This window comes from Hyperolius riggenbachi, chromosome 10, assembly GCF_040937935.1.
Source record: "Hyperolius riggenbachi isolate aHypRig1 chromosome 10, aHypRig1.pri, whole genome shotgun sequence".
Taxonomy (NCBI): Eukaryota; Metazoa; Chordata; class Amphibia; order Anura; family Hyperoliidae; genus Hyperolius; species Hyperolius riggenbachi.
In genome coordinates this window covers 253,780,799-253,801,971 of record NC_090655.1, presented here as the reverse complement: position 1 = coordinate 253,801,971, position 21,173 = coordinate 253,780,799, and the positions used below count along the sequence as shown (strand labels likewise).

At 46.3% G+C, this 21,173-nt stretch overlaps 1 pseudogene; it reads right to left on the bottom strand.

The window, feature by feature from the left end:
* Nucleotides 1-12,052, bottom strand: part of LOC137535283 (zinc finger protein 585A-like) — a 389,395-nt pseudogene extending 377,343 nt beyond the window's left edge.
* Nucleotides 12,053-21,173: the final 9,121 nt, after the last annotated feature.

Here is a 21,173-nt window from a genome sequence, read left to right as displayed (position 1 = left end):
AATAAAGAAAATAACAAAAAATACTATATCAAAATTATGTATATATATATATGTAGTACAAATACAATAATTGATGTGGACCCACTATGCCCAAATAAATACGCACGGCATCCAGATATAAACATACATCAGTGATCAGTGCGCATAATAGGGCATCAAAAAAGAGAAAGAGGGCCTCAACCAAAAACAACATCAATACTCCCCTAGCGCCACATAGAAAACGCACACACATACACGCACATATATACATGCACATGTGTGCGCAAAAGCGGCATGCAAAAATAATGCTTATAAAAGGGTGAGGACAGGTGCATCCCAAACACCGTGCAAATGTTACATAAGTAGAAAACTACTAGTGTTCCTAAATATGGTGGTATGTAATAAACCACCACTATTGACATGCTCAGATAAACAAAAGAAGGGGGAGAACATCATATCACCACACCTGCAAAAAGAGCAGGAAAGCGATCAGGCGAGAACAGAAGCAAGGGGGAAGGAGACAAAGAGACAAGAAAATAGGGTAATGGTATATCTAGATCAACAGGGGGGCAAAAATGCTGCGTAATGCACTGCATCATTTAAGCCCTTTCCCTGAGTGGCATTTAATTCAAAAATCCACCTTAGTTCCCGCTGGAGCAACTGTCAATCAATATCACCTGCCCTGATATGGGGGTGAATCCTATCCAATCCTACAAAGCGGACACAGTCAACGTTACCGCCGTGTGCTAAGTTAACATGCCGGGATATAGATGACTTGAAATTGCACCCCCTAATGTCTGCAGTGTGTTCTTTAATACGTTCCTTGAATTCTCGGTATGTTTTTCCAATGTAAAAACATCCACATATTCATGTAAGAAGATAAATTACAGCTTTAGTGTTACAGTTAACAAAATGTCTCAATTTCCATCTGCGTCCATCAGGGAGTGCAATTTCTGATCCCACCTCCAGGTATCTACAGTAGACACAGCCTCGACACCTATATGTGCCCACTACACTACAATGCTTGGACCTCGATTTACGTTCAAAATGGCTACTTGTCATTAAGTCTCTTAAAGTTCTTGCACGTCGGTAGGTGATCTTGGGTTTATCTGATATCAATCCTCTGACTAATGGATCGCTAGTGAGCACCTGCCAATGTCTGTGCAGGATTCTCTGAATAGCAGATTCCTGATCATTAAAGCGAGTGATCAAACAAACTCCTTCCTGTGAATCGACAGAACGATGGAAACATTCATTCATATTGGTCCCATCATTTTTTGGTGCCAATAAATCCGTGCGTGTGGTACTTTTTGCCCTTTTATACGCCTTTCTTAACCATTTGTCTTTGTATCCTCTCTCCCGAAATCGAGAGCGCAAATTCTTAGCCTCCCTTTCAAAGTCCTTTTCAGTAGAACAATTACGGCGTATTCTTAAGTATTGGCCCGTCGGGATTCCTTGTACGGTATGTTGGGGGTGTCTGCTGTCGGCTCTCAGGAAGGAGTTCGTAGCAGTTTCCTTGCGGTATAGCTGTGTGCCAATGTAACCCTCCGCATCCAAATTAATCTTTAGATCCAAGAATGGCACAGTGGCAGAGTCACAAGTCATTGTAAATTTCAAATTATATGTATTGTTGTTCAATGTCACAACGAAGTCCTCTAACAGCTCCCTCCCCCCGGTCCAGAAAATCAAGATATCGTCAATGTACCTATGCCACGAAACAATGTGGCACAGGTACATGACCAAGGAATCACTTCCAAAAATATGGTGTTCCCACCCCTCCAGGTACAGGTTCACCAGCAAGGGCGCACAAGTGGTGCCCATCGCCACGCCCTGCACCTGGAGGTAATGGCACCCATCAAACATAAAAAACGTTGTTCTCGAGAATGAAAGATAACAAATCCACCAGAAACCGATTGTGACCCTCCTCCCTAATATCCATCTCTGACAGAAACCTACTCACTGCCTCAACTCCACTTGTCTGTGGTATACTTGAATATAGGGCCTCTACATCCAGGGCCACTAACAGAGAAAAGAACTTTCGTAACTACAAACAAAATTCTTGCGCTCCTGGTCTCAGGCAATCACATACAGATGCTTCCTCCTCAATGTATGTACTGCGACGCTCCGTTATAGGGTTGCTTGGCAAAAGGCGCAGAGCGCCGAAACGCGTAATGACGTCATACGGGTGGCTAGGTGTATTATGTGTGCATTTCTCATTGGCTTATAAGCAGCCTGCAGGCTTTATAAAGCAGCAGAGAACTGTTTGGGAGTGAGGTTCTCCAATTGTGTGTTTGGTAAGTTTTAGAGCAGTAGGAGACAGGCCTTGGAGGTGGCAGCTCCAAGGTCTTGGCTGCGCTCACATATGGTGTTAGATGCTGGTTCTGGGGCCCCGGGCAGTGAGAGTTCCCGGGGCCCCAGGCTGGCTCATGCACCATTGTTTTTAATTATTGTAGTATCCCATGCAGTTTAGTTAGGAGGGGGGCAGATGAGAGGGAATATCCTGCACGCTGGTGCCCCCTGCTGGTCATATAGCCATTGTCTATATGCAACTGAAGCCCTCTCCTACTAATTGGCTGACTTGCTCAGCTTTTGCTTGATTATCACTGCAGGCTAGGTGTATTATGTGTGCATTTCTCATTGGCTTATAAGCAGCCTGCAGGCTTTATAAAGCAGCAGAGAACTGTTTGGGAGTGAGGTTCTCCAATTGTGTGTTTGGTAAGTTTTAGAGCAGTAGGAGACAGGCCTTGGAGGTGGCAGCTCCAAGGTCTTGGCTGTGCTCACATATGGTGTTAGATGCTGGTTCTGGGGCCCCGGGCAATGAGAGTTCCCGGGGCCCCAGGCTGGCTCATGCACCATTGTTTTTAATTATTGTAGTATCCCATGCAGTTTAGTTAGGAGGGGGGCAGATGAGAGGGAATATCCTGCACGCTGGTGCCCCCTGCTGGTCATATAGCCATTGTCTATATGCAACTGAAGCCCTCTCCTACTAATTGGCTGACTTGCTCAGCTTTTGCTTGATTATCACTGCAGGCTAGGTGTATTATGTGTGCATTTCTCATTGGCTTATAAGCAGCCTGCAGGCTTTATAAAGCAGCAGAGAACTGTTTGGGAGTGAGGTTCTCCAATTGTGTGTTTGGTAAGTCATACGCGTGCTAAGCGTCAAGCCACGCCCATCTCCAGTGAGACGGTACCCAGACGATCGGGACCCGCGCTGCCGGCCACAGCGCGTCATCCTCCACTGAGCTGAAGCGGTTGGCTGTCCACTGACACGCGCTTTTTATCTGTACCTTTGTGAGTATAACTTGTAATACAATAAATTTCCCTCTCTTGATGTAATGCACTATGGCGCGCTCCTCTTTTACCCAGAGACCATTTTGCCACTAACAGAGAACCAGGGGGCAACTGTAGGCCCTCCAGAATGGTCAACAAATGTGTTGTGTCCTTCACATATGAGGGTAATCTATGAACGTGTGGCTGCAGAAAATAATCTACATACCTACTAATATTTTCAGTTAAAGCACCACAGTCCGATACAATCGGGCGACCTGGTGGTTTGTGTAAACATTTATGTACCTTGGGTAATGCATAAAACGTGGGAGTAATTGGATCATCAATTTTTAGATATCTACCCACGTTGGCATCAATGATTCCAAGCGCAACTGCCTCATCAATCAATAAAAATAGTGCCCGCTGGTTCTCAATGACCCTGGATGGGGAGACCCGGCGATAGCACTCCCTATTACTCAAGATTCTATGGCACATGTATAGGTATTGTTCCACCGTCATTACAACCACATTGCCCCCCTTGTCCGAGGGTTTAATAATTAGTTGTTCATTTTGTTGAAATTCCTTTAGAGCCTGTTGTTCCGCAGGCTCCAGGTTAGGCATCATATCTGGTTCCAACTATAGATTACGTATGTCTTTCTCCACTAAAGAGATAAAAGTTTGTACCCCCTGACAAAGGGAGAAAGGTGGGAATGAGGTGGATCTCTTTTTAAATCTAGTCTTCACATGTGAAGTCAATGGCATAGGATCCCCCGGATGACCCATACCGCAAAGGACTGGTAACTATAGATGATTGATTTGCTGGATACAATCACCCCAAGTGCTATGAACTATATGCAGAGCATGTATAATCTATATGGAAATGATGCTTGGCAAATACATTACTCAGCATTGTCTACTCTGATCTAATCCCCTCAAAAGTGTTCTGTGGAACCTGGTGATATGAACTATCTGTCCTCTTCTTCCAATCTGCGAGTGGGATTGTGGAACGTATAGAGCAGGGGTGCCCATTAGGTAGATTGCGAAGGACTTCAAGGTAGATCCTGACCCCACTACAGTTTCCATTCTGTATATACAAATGTGCTCCTAAAATTGTACATGGGTAGATCATTTTGACTTGCTAATTTTTAAAAGTAGCTCACAAGCTGAAAAAGTGTGGGCACCCCTGGTATAGAAGAGGAATTCAGAGATAGCTTGTCTGGATGACAGTACTGTCTCTTTGAAATTGTTGGAGATCTGGAGCTGTTACTTGATCCTTGTTATCGTGCTGGACTTCACTACTAAATATCAACTAATGCTAAGCATGTCAGCTGCTGCTAACACATGTGGATCTCTCTGCGCTCTGCTTTGCTGCTGCTAATGTCTACTCAGCCTTGTGGGAATGTGCAATAACAATTTGATACCATCATCTGTTTTTTTTGCTGTTTTTTTTTTTCTTTTTTTTGCTGCTTTTTTTGCTGTTTTTCAAATAACCACCTAATATATATACCAGCATTAGTGACTTTGCGGTTTTTTGGAGGACTGCAGCCTCCGTTAGGTCATAAATTGTGTTGGATGACACATTTTTATATTTGTGTGTTGTGAGTTCCATTTAATGTTTTTTCAGATAGATTTGTATATGTGTTATATTTTGATTAATAAATAGGAGTTTTTTGTATGCACCCAGGAGCCAATCCTCATTCTTTGATCTTATTTTTCCTGCCTGTCACCATTAAGGGCTTAACACCAGAGAGGTCAATATCCAAAATGGCCACATCTGGCTTCACTACTTCAGGGACCTCTACAAATACATCCCAGAAAATTGCCCAAACCCTGGAACTGAAACAAACAGCCGCAAAACCGAAGGACATGGAGGAGACAATCAAGGACTTCCAAAACCCTCTGGCTAAACCAATCAAGATGTTAATTAACGTAATAGTGGCCACGCTAATGGAGTACCACGGTCATGCTATGAACACATAGCCCGGCAGTTAAAAGCAGCGCACATAACTTAAGAGCGCACACTATGCTTGTGTGCCACAGATTTAAAGGCAAGATTAAAAAGGCATTTGACTCGGTGCGGCACCCAGGCCTTTTCCTAAAACTCCTAGAATATGATGAAGAACCTATGATGTCATCAAGAGTTCGGATACCGGGAACCAATGCAGTGTGAAAGTGGAGAGTAAGAGAAGAGTGTTCTTCCAGCAGGGCCAAGAAATCAGGCAGGGCTGCAGTCTGAGCCCAACGCTCTTTAACATCCATTAATCAACTGGTTGTAGCCCTGGAGTCCTCCCCAGCACCAGGCCTCACCCAGCATGACCGCGAGGTGTAGTTCCTGCTGTATGCAGATGACCGCCTGCTGCTCTCCCCAACAGAGAGGAGCCTATAGGATAGCCTGGCAGTACTGGAGAGTTTCTGCACCACATGGGCACTTCCCATCAACCTAAAAAGACGACAAAAGTGATGGTGTTCCACAGGAAGAATCTAAATAATACCTCCACCTTCTAATTTACATTAAATGGCTTTCCACTTGTGAACAACAGGTTTGGAGATTAATCAGGGAGCTTTAGGCTAGCAATAGAGGCCCTGGAAGGAAAAAACCTGCTGAACCCTTTATGCATCAGTAGTCAACTCTTAAACCACCGGTGAGAATCTGGGTAAAAATATTCCAATAAAATCATCACTCCAATCCTGCTCTATGGCAGTTAGGTGTGGGGCCCGGTCACCTTCCCTGACCAATCAAAATGGGACTCCAGCCCAATAGAAGACTTCCATCTACAGTTCTGCAAATATCTTCTCTAGGTCCATTGCAGCACTTCATACTCAGCTTGCCAGGCAGATTCCCACTACGGCTGACTATCCAGCAGAGGGTGCTCTCATCCTGGGCGCTCACACAGAACAGCAGCCCAGCATTTACCACCATAAAGCCTCACTGAGCCACAGGCCCTAGGCCAAACCATGTGCTCTGAAGCAAAGCATCAGCAGCCAGCTCAGCCAGGACCACCAACACAGTCTGACAAAAGCCCAAATAAAAGGGACTATAGAAAGCTACAAGGTGAAATTCCTGGAGGAATGGAGGAGTGACAAAAAAAACTCCCAGAAACTCCCTGTCTACCAATCACAGCAGAGGGAGTACACAATGGCCCCGTATCTAGAGAGGCTACACCACCATACCTCCCAACATGTTAACTTCACAAAACGGGACACAGGCCACACCCCAAAACCACACCCCCAACACCCCCTAGTCACGCCCACTATTTAAAAAAAATATTTGTATTTTACTATTAATTAATTTTACTCCCGAAAGCAGGAGTGAAGGTGCCCGTGGGTGGGGAGGAGGGGAGAGAAAAATCTGATCGAGGCACCAGCCGCAGGGGATCCCGTATGCTATTTGGGATGGGTGGCCACTATTTCTCCCTCCCTCCTAATGTGCCCCCCAGTGTCCCCCCTACAGAGATAAATACGCAGCAGCGGAGCGGGCTGTCATTAATCTTACCATTGCCTCTCCGACTACCGGGACCTCATCTGGTCTTCTCGGCTTCCGGCTTCCTGTGACGTCACAGGAAGCCGGAAGCCTAGAAGAGCCAGATGCCGGTAGTCGGAGAGGCAATGGTAAGATTAATGACAGCCCGCTCCGCTGCTGCACATTTATCTCTGCAGGGAGGACACTGGGGGGGCACATTAGGAGGGAGGGAGGGAGAAATAGTGGCCACCCATCCCAAATAGCATACGGGATCCCCTGTGGCTGGTGCCTCAATCAGGTTTCCAGCCCTCCCTTGCCCAGCGGCCCGGGACACAAGGGGGGGAGGGGGGTAGCGCGGGATGGTGGGAGGGGCCCCCCAAATTGGGACCGTCCCGATGAAAACGGGACGGTTGGGGCCACTGCACCACTCCAAAGACAGACAGACCCTGAGCTTGTACCGTATGAACACCCACAGCTTGGAGGTAGAGACAGGGTGGCACAGGCAGACATGGAAGCCCCGGGAGGAGACTGAGACTGTGCAGGCATTGTGACCAGGGGTTCCTGGAGGATGAGGACCACTTCCTGCTACACTGCAGCAAATACACACCTGTGAGGACTGCCCACTTCCAGAGACTCTCCACCCACATCCTGGATTTCACCTCCTCAGATGAAGAGAGGAAAACCTACATCCAACTGGGGAAGACGAAACAACCGTGCAAATAGCAGCCCAATATCCTGCTACCTGCCACCTACTGAGAGGAACATGAAACCCCACAGAATGTAAACCCCTTATACTGCACCCTATACCCTCCTCACCCCTATGGACTTTATATGCCAGGTCCCTATATTGCCCTGTATATCTTCCACATCCTTATGGATTGTGTACCCCGACCCCAATATTCATCCCTATCATCCCACAACCACCCCTCCTATGCTAATGCTATTGTTTTGCTTTGGAAATGCTAAATGTATTTGTTCATGCCAATAAAGCTTGTTTTGGATTTGGATAGCCAGATATTAAGTTTTTCCCTCCCCAAGTTAGATAGCCCAATCAGCCCTCAGTATTAGATAGCCCCCTCCCCAAGTTAGATAGCCCAATCAGCCCTCAGTATTAGGTCACTCCCCTCCCCAGTTTAGGTAGCCAGATGTGTCCCCAGTATGAAAGGCCATACGAGGTGAGCTTCAGTATTAGGTAGGTTCCACCACCCAGTTCAGATAGCCAGATCAGCCCCCAGTATATGTCAGCCCCCTTTCCAGTTTAGATAGGCAGATGTGTCCCCAGTATTAGACATATGAGGCGACCTTCCTAATCTATTTTTACTTACCTGGGGCTTTCCTCCAGCCCCTAGCAGTCATTTTGGTCCCTTGCTGCTGCTCCGGTCCTACTCGGTGTCCCACTGGCCGCCTGTAAAGATTGCTGACCTGCCGATGTGTTGGCGCTTCTGCACATCCACATCACCAGGTATGTACTGCACCTGCATGGTACTACTCCACAGGCGCAGTACATGCCAGATGACGTGGATGCCTGTGCAGTCAGCGATCTTTACAAACGGCCAGCGGGATACCGAGGAGGACCGAAGCTGCGGCAAGGGACCGAAATGACTGCTAGGGACTGGAGGAAAGCCACAGGTAAGTAAAAATAGATTAAGAAACTTGCCTAGTATATCCTTTAAGTACACCCAGTTTAGATACCCAGACCAGCTCCCAATATATGGCAGCTCCCCTCCCCAAGTTAGATAGCCAGATGACCCCCCCATATTAGGCAGCCTCCCCATGTTAGATAACCAGATCAGCCCCCATATTAGGTAGTCCCCTCCCCAGTTTAATTAACCAGATCAGCCCCCATGGCTATACTGGGGGTGGGGTACATTACATACTGGAGGATAATGGCAATGCTGGGGGACACAGGGAGGACATGGCTATACTGGGGTGGGGTACATTACATACAGGAGGATAATGGCAATGCTGGGGGCACAGGAAGGACATGGCTATACTGGGGTGGGAGACATTACATGCTGGAGGATAATGGTAATACTGGGGGACACAGGGAGGACATGGCTTTACTGGGGTGGGGTACATTACATAGTGGAGGATAATGGCAATGCTGGGGGACACAGGGAGGACATGGCTATACTGGGGTGGGGTACATTACATACAGGAGGATAATGGCAATGCTGGGGGACACAGGGAGGACATGGCTATACTGGGGTGGGGTACATTACATACAGAAGGACAATGGCAATGCTGGGGGACACAGGGAGGACATGGCTATACTGGGGATGGGGTACATTACATACAGGAGGATAATGGCAATGCTGGGGGACACAGGGAGGACATGGCTATACTGGGGATGGGAGACATTACATACTGGAGGATAATGGCAATGCTGGGGGACACAAGGAGGACATGGCTATACTGGGGTGGGGTACATTACATACAGGAGGATAATGGCAATGCTGGGGAACACAAGGAGGACATGGCTATACTGGGGATGGGGTGCATTACATACAGGAGGATAATGGCAATGCTGGGAGACACAGAGAACTGGCAGCGGTAGTCTAATTTAGGGAACCTAGCAGGAAACCTCATAGAACAGCACTCTCTACAGCAGGAAGTGTTGTGATTGGCTGTCTGGCTGAATAGTGTGGGTGTAGCTTACTACAGTCTATCTCAAATCTAGCAGTTTGAGAAGGTGCTGTCCACCCAATCATGTTAGCAGAATTTCCCTATGAGGTTTCCTGCTGAGTTCCCTAAAGTAGACTAGGACCGAGGTGCCAACCATAATCTATGGCACGTGTAGGGGGACCACATGTTAAAGGACAACTGTAGTGATATGGAGGCTCCCATATTTATTTTCTGTTAAACAATACCAGTTGTCTGGCAGTCCTTTTGATCTATTTGGCTGCAGTAGTGTCTGAAAAACACATGAAACAAGCATGCAGCTAATCTTGTCAGATCTGACAATAATAACAGAAACACCTGATCTGCTGCATGCTTGTTCAGGGTCTGTTGCTAAAAGTATTAGAAGCAGAGTACAACAAGGGTTGTACCAAAAATTGTTTTTAGCACATTAGGGGCCGGTGATGGTACATTCACATACAGTCAGGTACAGTATAATATACATAAGTAGGCATTATATACAGTGGCTTGCAAAAGTATTCGGCCCCCTTGAAGTTTTCCACATTTTGTCATATTACTGCCACAAACATGAATCAATTTTATTGAAATTCCATGTGAAAGACCAATACAAAGTGATGTACACATGGAGCGAAAATCATACATGATTCGATACATTTTATACAAATCAATAACTACAAAGTGGGGTGTGCGTAATTATTCAGCCCCCTGAGTCAATACTTTGTAGAACCACCTTTTGCTGCAATTACAGCTGCCAGTCTATTAGGGTATGTCTCTACCAGCTTTGCACATCTAGAGACTGAAATTCGTGCCCTTTCTTCTTTGCAAAACAGCTCCACCTCAGTCAGATTAGACGGACAGCGTTTGTGAACAGCAGTTTTCAGATCTTGCCACCGATTCTCGATTCGATTTAGATCTGGACTTTGACTGGGCCATTCTAACACATGGATATGTTTTGTTTTAAACCATTCCATTGTTTCTCTGGCTTTATGTTTAGGGTTGTTGTCCTGATGGAAGGTGAACCTCCACCCCAGTCTCAAGTCTTTTGCAAACTCCAAGAGGTTTTCTTCCAAAATTGACCTGTATTTGGCTCCATCCATCTTCCCATCAACTCTGACCAGCTTCCCTGTCCCTGCTGAAGAGATGCACCCCCCGAGCATGCTGCTGCCACCACCATATTTGACAGCGGAGATGGTGCGTTCTGAGTGATGTGCAGTGTTAGTTTTTCGCCACACATAGCTTTTTGCATTTTGGCCAAAAAGTTCTATTTTGGTCTCATCTGACCAGAGCACCTTCTTCCACATGTTTGCTGTGTCCCCCACATGGCTTGTGGCAAACTGAAAATGAGACTTCTTATGCTTTTCTGTTAACAGTGGCTTTCTTCTTGCCATTCTTCCATAAAGGTCAACTTTGTGCAGTGCACGACTAATAGTTGTCCTATGGAAAGATTCCCCCACCTGAGCTGTAGATCTCTGCAGCTCGTCCAGAGTCACCATGGGCCTCTTGACTGCATGTTTGATCAGTGCTCTCCTTGTTCGGCCTGTGAGTTTAGGTGGCCAGCCTTGTCTTGGTAGGTTTACAGTTGTGCGATACTCCTTCCATTTCTGAATGATCGCTTAAACAGTGCTCCGTGGGATGTTCAAGGCTTTGGAAATCTTTTTGTAGCCTAAGCCTGCTTTAAATTTCTCAATAACTTTATCCCTGACCTGTCTGGAGTGTTCTTTGGACTTCATGGTGTTGTTGCTCCTAAAATTCTCTTAGACAACCTCTGAGGCCGTCACAGAGCAGCTGTATTTGTACTGACATTAGATTACACACAGGTGCACTCCATTTAATCATTAGCACTCATCAGGCAATATCTATGGGCAACTGACTGCACTCAGACCAAAGGGGGCCAAATAATTATGCACACCCCACTTTACAGTTATTGATTTGTAAAAAATGTTTGGAATCATGTATGATTTTCGTTCCACTTCTCACGTGTACACCACTTTGTATTGGTCTTTCACATGGAATTCCAATAAAATTGATTCAAGTTTGTGGCAGTAATATGACAAAATGTGTAAAACTTCAAGGGGGCCGAATACTTTTGCAAGCCACTGTATATAGAATGGATAGAGAGAAGGAGAGAGAGAGGATAGACAAAGAGAAGAGTCCTCCAGGGGCTGCAGGTGAACTATTTTGGCAATTACTCCAAAGGGGATGGTCAGGATAATGACAGGTGTACTATGACCTCCTGTCCTGTCCTCACTACCACGTGTAACCCTGGGGCGTGTATGGAGCTTAGCAGGCAGAAAAACACCCTCCTACTACTCAATAAATTGAGACCAGGTAATGATCTGTAGCTTTAATGAGCTGAAGTAAGTTGGTGTGAAACTGTGAACAAATAACAGAAAGGATGCAATAGGTACATGAACTGCATATAAACATATCACATATCAACATACAGTAGATAGACTAGTGCACAGTTGCACACAGCAACATGGCTGCATGGATAGCTGACTAGGCCTCACTATACAGAAAACAACTAACTAGCTGCCTACATAGAAATACACATAATGCATGCCTACAGCTAGTAATAATCATGCAGATTCATAAAAAACAACTAGAAAGAATGCCTTACCGGCTATGAAGCCTTTGGTGGAAGCACGGATAAGATTTCTCAGCAGAGAGCATGTGAAGGATGGCAGCTTCTAGACCAGATTCTTGTCTAATACATGAGGTCACAGAGGAGGAGGAGTAACAGGAAGGCTGAACTTAACTGAGAACAATGTAATACAGTGGTCAATAGGTGGCGCTGTCCTACCTCATTCTAACACAGGATAAATCCTGTATGGATAAGCACACATTTCACTGAAAGATGTCTGCAAGACATGACACTCCCCGTTTGGTATCAACAGATACCACTATCATTCAGTAGGGGATAACAGGAGAATGAGTTCACACACTGGTCTGAGAAACAATTTGGTCTCCTGCTATCTGCAGACCTTTACTTCTACTTTGCGGACATTTCCATCCTCACTTGGAAACATCTTGGTGACAAGTCCTAGAGGCCACTCATTTCTCTGCAATTGGCAGTCTTCTAGAAGAACAACATCTCCAGGTTTCAGGTTGGGCCTGACTGTCTGCCACATGTTCCGTGGTTGGAAAGTAGAGATATACTGTTTCTTCCATCTGTCCCAAAATGTGTCAGCAAGGCACTGCACTTGTTTCCATTGACGCTTGTACATGTCTTTAGTGCTGAACTCACCAGGAGGAGGACTCACTTTCCCAGTCTTTTGGGTAAGGAGGGTTGCAGGAGTGAGAAGAAATGGTTCTTCTGGATCACTAAGAACTGGAGTCAGAGGTCTAGCATTGATGATAGCTGTGACTTCAGCCATGAAGGTTACCAGGCTCTCATGAGTAATTCTTGCAGTTCCTACTTGTAGAAAGATGGAATCCAAGATTCTGCGGGCTATGCCGATCATCCTCTCCCATGCTCCACCCATGTGAGAAGAGTGAGGCGGGTTAAAAGTCCAAGTGCGGTCCTGATCACTCAGGTATCTTTCCACAATCTTGGCATCAATATTGGAAGAGATCTGTAGTTTTTTAGCAGCTCCAATGAAATTGGTGCCTCTGTCAGATCGAATGTGCTTCACAGGACCTCTGATTGCAATAAAACATCTAAGGGCGTTGATAAAGCTTGAAGTATCCATAGATTCAATGACTTTAATGTGAACAGCTCTGATGGTCATACAGGTGAATACGACTGCCCAGCGTTTACTGTTCGCTTGACCTCCTCTAGTTTGACGTGCTGCCTGTGACGGACCAAGGCCCAAATACATCAAGTCCAATGTTGGTAAAAGGAGGATCCATACTGAGCCTATCAGCAGGCAGATTAGCCATCTGCTATGTTTGAAGCATACCACGAAGTTTACGGCATGTGATTCAACTGAAGATGACGCTACTCACACATCTCTTCGCTCCAACTAGCCACAATCCAGCAGTATGTAAAGCTCCTTCTGTAAACAGTCTTCCTTGGTGCTTGACTTGGATGTATTAGTGTTGTACAATCAATCTTGTAACATGATGATGACGAGGAATTATCAGAGGATTTCTTTCATCAGGCTGTAGACTTGCTTGCTTAACCACTTCCCGACCGCCGTATGTACTATTGGCGGCCGGGAAGTGCACCCCGCAAGGACCGCCGTATTGACAATTGGCGGCGGTCCTTGTAGGGGCATGGGCGGAGCGATCGCGTCATCCGTGACGCGATCCTCCGCCTCCGCCTGGCGCCGCTCACCCGCCGCAACATCCCGTTGGCCATACGGAAGCGCCGGCGGGATGTTAACCCGACGATCGCCGCATACAAAAAGTGTATAATACACTTTGTAATGTTTACAAAGTGTATTATACAGGCTGCCTCCTGCCCTGGTGGTCCCAATGTCCGAGGGACCACCAGGGCAGGCTGCAGCCACCCTAGTCTGCACCAAGCACACTGATTTCCCCCCCCCCCCCTGCCCCAGATCGCCCACAGCACCCATCAGACCCCCCCCTGCCCACCCCCCAGACCCCTGTTTGCACCCTATCACCCCCCTAATCACCCATCAATCACTCCCTGTCACTATCTGTCAACGCTATTTTTTTTTATCCCCCCCCTGCCCCCCGCTCCCTCCTGATCACCCCCCCACCCCTCAGATTCTCCCCAGACACCCCCCCCGACCCCCCCCCCATGTACTGTATGCATCTATCCCCCCTGATCACCTGTCAATCACCTGTCCATCACCTGTCAATCACCCGTCAATCACCCGTCAATCACCCGTCAATCACCCGTCAATCACCCCCTGTCACTGCCACCCATCAATCAGCCCCTAACCTGCCCCTTGCGGGCAATCTGATCACCCCCCCACACCAATAGATCGCCCGCAGATCCGACATCAGATCACCTCCAAAATCCATTGTTTACATCTATTCTCTCCTCTAAACACCCACTAATTACCCATCAATCACCCATCAATCACCCCCTATCACCACCTGTCACTTTTACCTATCAGATCAGACCCTAATCTGCCCCTTGCGGGCACCCAATCACCTGCCCACATGCTCAGATTGCCCTCTGACCCCCCCTTATCAATTCACCAGTGCATTAATTACATCTGTTCTTCCCTGTAATAACCCACTGATCACCTGTCAATCACCTGCCAATCACCTATCACCCATCAATCAGCCCCTAACCTGCCCCTTGCGGGCAATCTGATCACCCACCCACACCATTAGATCGCCCGCAAACCCGCCGTCAGATTACCTCCCAAATGTATTGTTTACATCTGTTATCTTCTCTAAACACCCACTAATTACCAATCAATCACCCCCTATCACCAACCGTCACTGTTACCTATCAGATCAGACCCTAATCTGCCCCTTGTGGGCACCCAATCACCCGCCCACATGCTCAGATTGCCCTCAGACCCCCCCCCCCCTTATAAATTCGCCAGTGCATTAATTACATCTGGCCATTCCTGTAATAACCCTCTGATCACCTGTCAATCACCTGCCAATCACCTCACACCCATCAATCACCCCCTGTCACTGCCACCCAACAATCAGCCCCTAACCTGCCCCTTGCGGGCAAACTGATCACCCACCCACACCAATAGATCGCCCGCAGATCCGACATCAGATCACCACCCAAGCGCAGTGTTTCCATCTATTCTCTCCTCTAAACACCCACTAATTACCCATCAATCACCCATCAATCACCCATCAATCACCCCCTATCACCACCTGTCACTGTTACCCATCAGATCAGACCCTAATCTGCCCCTTGCGGGCACCCAATCGCCCGCCTACACGCTCAGATTGCCCTCAGACCCCCCCTTATCAATTCGCCAGTGCAATATTTACATCTGTTCTCCCCTGTAATAACCCACTGATTACCTGTCAATCACCCATCAATCACCCCCTGTCACTGCCACCCATCAATCACCCCCTGTCACTGCCGCCCATCAATCACCCGCTGTCACTGCCACCCATCAATAAGCCCCTAACCTGCCCCTTGCGGGCAATCTGATCACCCACCCACACCAATAGATCGCCCGCAGATCCGACGTCCGATCACCTCCCAAGTGCAGTGTTTACATCTGTTCTCTACCCTAAACACCCACTAATTACCCATCAATCACCCCCTGTCACTGCTACCTATCAGATTAGACCCCTATCTGCCCCTAGGGCACTCAATCACCCGCCCACACCCTCAGAATGCCCTCAGACCCCAGCCCTGATCACCTCGCCAGTGCATTGCTTGCATCTATTCCCCCCTCTAATCACACCTTGAGACGCCCATCAATCACCTCCTGTCACCCCCTAGCACACCTACCCATCAGATCAGGCCCCAATTTGCCCCGTGTGGGCTCCTGATCACTCGGCCAAACCCTCAGATCCCCCTCAGACCCCCTTCCGATCACCTCCCCAGTGCATTGATTGCATCTATTTTCCCCTCTAACCACCCCCTGAGACACCCATCAATCACCTCCTGTCACCCCCCCCCTAGCACTCCTATCCATCAGATCAGGCCCAATACAACCTGTCATCTAAAAGGCCACCCTGCTTATGACCGGTTCCACAAAATTCGCCCCCTCATAGACCACCTGTCATCAAAATTTGCAGATGCTTATACCCCTGAACAGTCATTTTGAGACATTTGGTTTCCAGACTACTCACGGTTTTGGGCCTGTAAAATGCCAGGGCGGTATAGGAACCCCACAAGTGACCCCATTTTAGAAAAAAAGACACCCCAAGGTATTCTGTTAGGTGTATGACGAGTTCATAGAAGATTTTATTTTTTGTCAAAAGTTAGCGGAAATTGATTTTTATTGGTTTTTTTTCACAAAGTGTCATTTTTCACTAACTTGTGACAAAAAATAAAATCTTCTATGAACTCACCATACTCCTAACGGAATACCTTGGGGTGTCTTCTTTCTAAAATGGGGTCATTAGTGGGGTTCCTATACTGCCCTGGCATTTTAGGGGCCCTAAACCGTGAGGAGTAGTCTTGAAACAAAAATGACCTGTGAAATCCTAAAGGTACTCATTGGACTTTGGGCCCCTTAGTGCAGTTAGGGTGCAAAAAAGTGCCACACATGTGGTATCGCCGTACTCGGGAGAAGTAGTATAATGTGTTTTGGGGTGTATTTTTACACATACCCATGCTGGGTGGGAGAAATACTTCTGTAAATGACAATCTTTTGATTTTTTTACACACAATTGTCCATTTACAGAGGTATTTCTCCCCCCCAGCATGGGTATGTGTAAAAATACACCCCAAAACACATTGTACTACTTCTCCCGAGTATGGCGATACCACATGTGTGGCACTTTTTTGCACCCTAACTGCGCTAAAGGGCCCAAAGTCCAATGAGTACCTTTAGGATTTCACAGGTCATTTTGAGAAATTTCGTTTCAAGACTACTCCTCACGGTTTAGGGCCCCTAAAATGCCAGGGCAGTATAGGAACCCCACAAATGACCCCATTTTAGAAAGAAGACACCCCAAGGTATTTCGTTAGTAGTATGGCGAGTTCATAGAAGATTTTATTTTTTGTCACAAGTTAGCAGAAATTGATTTTAATTGTGTTTTTTCACAAAGTGTCATTTTCCGCTAACTTTTGACAAAAAATAAAATCTTCTATGAACTCACCATACTCCTAACGGAATACCTTGGGGTGTCTTCTTTCTAAAATGGGGTCATTTGTGGGGTTCCTATACTGCCCTGGCATTTTAGGGGCCCTAAACCGTGAGGAGTAGTCTTGAAACGAAATTTCTCAAAATGACCTGTGAAATCCTAAAGGTACTCATTGGACTTTGGGCCCTTTAGCGCAGTTAGGGTGCAAAAAAGTGCCACACATGTGGTATTGCCGTACTCAGGAGAAGTAGTATAATGTGTTTTGTGGTGTATTTTTACACATACCCATGCTGAGTGGGAGAAAGATCTCTGTAAATGGACAATTGTGTGTAAAAAAAATTAAATTGTCATTTACAGAGATATTTCTCCCACCCAGCATGGGTATGTGTAAAAATACACCCCAAAACACATTATACTACTTCTCCTGAGTACGGCAATACCACATGTGTGGCACTTTTTTGCAGCCTAACTGTGCTAAGGGGTCCAAAGTCCAATGAGCCCCTTTAGGCTTTACAGGGGTGCTTACAATTTAGCACCCCCCAAAATGTCAGGACAGTAAACACACCTCACAAATGACCCCATTTTGGAAAGTAGACCCTTCAAGGTATTCAGAGAGGGGCATGGTGAGTCCGTGGCAGATTTCATTTTTTTTTTGTCGCAAGTTAGAAGAAATGGAAACTTTTTTTTTTTTTTCTCACAAAGTGTCATTTTCCGCTTACTTGTGACAAAAAATAATATCTTCTATGAACTCACTATGCCTCTCAGTGAATACTTTGGGATGTCTTCTTTCCAAAATGGGGTAATTTGGGGGGTATTTATACTATCCTGGAATTCTAGCCCCTCATGAAACATGACAGGGGGTCAGAAAAGTCATAGATGCTTGAAAATGAGAAAATTCACTTTTTGCACCATAGTTTGTAAACGCTATAACTTTTACCCAAACCAATAAATATACACTGAATGGGTTTTTTTTTATCAAAAACATGTTTGTCCACATTTTTCGCGCTGCATGTATACAGAAATTTTACTTTATTTGAAAAATGTCAGCACAGAAAGTTAAAAAAATCATTTTTTTGCCAAAATTCATGTCTTTTTTGATGAATATAATAAAAAGTAAAAATCGCATCAGCCATCAAATAGCACCAAAAGAAAGCTTTATTAGTGACAAGAAAAGGAGCCAAAATTCATTTAGGTGGTAGGTTGTATGAGCGAGCAATAAACCGTGAAAGCTGCAGTGGTCTGAATGGAAAAAAAGTGGCCGGTCCTTAAGGGGTAGAAAGCCCTAGGTCCTCAAGTGGTTAAGACGACCTCCTACTCTCAGTAGACCATACTTGTCAAGGAATGGGTCAAGCTTCTTTAACCACTTGATGACCCACCCTTTACCCCCCCTTAAGGACCAGCGCTGGTTTGATTGATCTGTGCTAGGTGGGCTCTGCAGCCCCCAGCACAGATCAGGGTGCAGGCAGGGAGATCAGATTGCCCCCCTTTTTTCCCCCCTATGGGGATGATGTGCTGGGGGGGTCTGATCTCTCTTGCCTGCTGTGGGTGGCGGGGGGGGCACCTCAAAGCCCCCCTCCGCGGCGAAATTCCCCCTCCCTCTCCTACCTGCTGCCTCCCCCTGGTGTTCCGGGCTGCACAGGACGCTATCCGTCCTGTGCAGCCAGTGACAGGATGTGGTCTGTCACATGGCGGCGATCCCCGGCCGCTGATTGGCCGGGGATCGCCGATCTGCCTTACAAATGTAAACAAAGCGGATTATTTCCGCTTGTGTTTACATCTAGCCTGCGAGCCGCCATCGGCGGCCCGCAGGCTATTCACGGAGCCCCCCGCCGTGATTTGACAGGAAGCAGCCGCTCGTACGAGCGGCTGCTTCCTGATTAATTAGGCTGCAGCTGGCGACGCAGTACTGCGTCGCTGGTCCTGCAGCTGCCACTTTGCCGACGCACGTTATGAGTGTGCGGTCGGCAAGTGGTTAAAGAGAGGGATAGACTTGCTGTTAGTTATACAGTCAATCTCTTTGGTGTAGATTTCCTGCTGTATAATGTGAATTATGAATTCTTGGGGTGCTGGAGTTCTGCTATGGTGTATACCTCTTGACAGTGGTGCCAACCTTTGCACTTCTTAGCATCCTTAGAATTGGTTCCTTGAAAGGATTGAGCTATGTGAGCTAGACAAGTAATGGCTCTTACAAGTGATTTCCAGGTAGAGAATCTCTTGAAGCGATGACATCCAAGTGACTTGAAGAATGTCACTGTGTGAAGTGCAAACACTTGTGGATGGATCTCAGTGTCTGAGTCTTCATCCACTAGTTCAAACATGTTGTTCTGGTGAACAGCTGGAGTGGAATTACACAGGATCTGTAAACCAAGTTGTATTCTTGAGATGACTTGCTGCAACAGCTCTTGTAGCGTGGTCTGTAGGATTATTGTCAGTGGACACATAATGCCACTGTTCTGTACTGGTGGATTTCCTAATCTGCAGCACCCTGTTGTTGACATAAACATAGAATCGTCTGGACTCGTTGTAGATGTAGCCTAAGACTACTTTGCTGTCTGTGTAGAATTTAGCCTTTTTAAGGTCAATGTCAATCTCAGATGTGATTATCTCAGCCATTTCAACAGCTAGGACTGCTGCACAAAGTTCAAGTCCTGCAGCTCTCCCCATTCATTTTGTGCCAGATCCCATATCATGTCCTGTAGTCATGCAGCTCTCCCCTTTCGTATCCTGTCCAGCAGAGGTAAGGGGGTAACACTGCAGAGGGAATCCGCTCTTATGTCAAACACCCCCGCCCCCCCTTCTCCTCCTTGTAGGTGTTACGCAGGGGGAATCCCCTCTTACATCATCCAGCCGCCCTTGTCCTCCCCTGTAGGTAGCTTGACAGAGGGAATCCCCCTCTTATGTCACCACCCGTGATTACTTATGATTCAGGTCGGTGATCATCCCAGCTCTCATACACACTAAGAGAGGTTTGGCACTTCACAGTGTAAAAAAGACTGAACAGGTTTTTCCCAAAAATTATAAATATATATGCTTCACTGTTAATGCTTCACTCTTTATAAAACTGACCAAATGTCCACTAAAAAAATATGACAGGCACACATATGCTTCACTGATATTACTTCACTCTTGTTAATTTCAGGAAAAAATTATTTTTTTTGCCAAAAAGCAACCCACAATCTCCCCCTCTCGCTATCAGTTCACATACACACTAATAGAGGTTTGGCGCTTCATAGTGTAAAAAGGACTGTTATATTTTTTTATTCGATATTTGTTTAGTTTTATATAGAGTGAAGCATTAACAGTAAAGCATATATATATGTAGTCATGTTTTTTCTGGGAAAAACTTGTTCAGTCCTTTTTACACTGTGAAGCGCTTCACTGATATTACGTCACTCTTGCTAATTTCAGGAAAAACTTTTTTTTGCCAAAAAGCAACCCTTTTAGATACACATTGGGCTTGATTCACAAAGCCGAGCTAACTGTTTAGCACGTGAAGTGCCGCTCGTGGACTTTTGCGCGCGCAATCGCAGACATTTGCTTGTGATAACGTGGACTTTCGCACGCGCAAAAGTCCGCGTCATCGCGCGCAAATGTCCGCGATCGCGGCACTTCACGTGCTAACTGTTTAGCACGGCTTTGTGAATCAAGTCCAATGTCCCCCTCTCGTTATCAGTTCACATACACACTAAGAGAGGTTTGGTGCTTCACAGTGTAAGAAGGACTGTTATATGTTTTTAGTGGACATTTGTTTAGTTTTATATAGAGTGAAGCATTAACACAGTGAAGCATATATATGTATTCATGTTTTTTCAGAGAAAAACTTGTTCAGTCCTCTTTACACTGTGAAGCACTATAAGCGCTTTTATGAGCACTTTTTAGCCAGACTTACATTAAAATCGCGATCGCGGTAAAATCGCTCAGTAAAAAGCGCTTATAGTGTGTCTGAGCCCTTATGCAGAGAAGGGGAGAAATGGTGAGGAGAGAAAAGCTGAAAGAGAAGGAAAAAGATAGTTAAGTGACAAGACAATATGCTCTGTACAGCACTGCGAAAGATGGCGCTATATACATCCTATTTAATAATAGGCAACTGTCCCTGCGTACAGCAGGGACAGTTGTCTTTGTGTAGCTGGGTCCGTGTTTTTTGCTACTGCGCATGTGCGCAGCACGGACC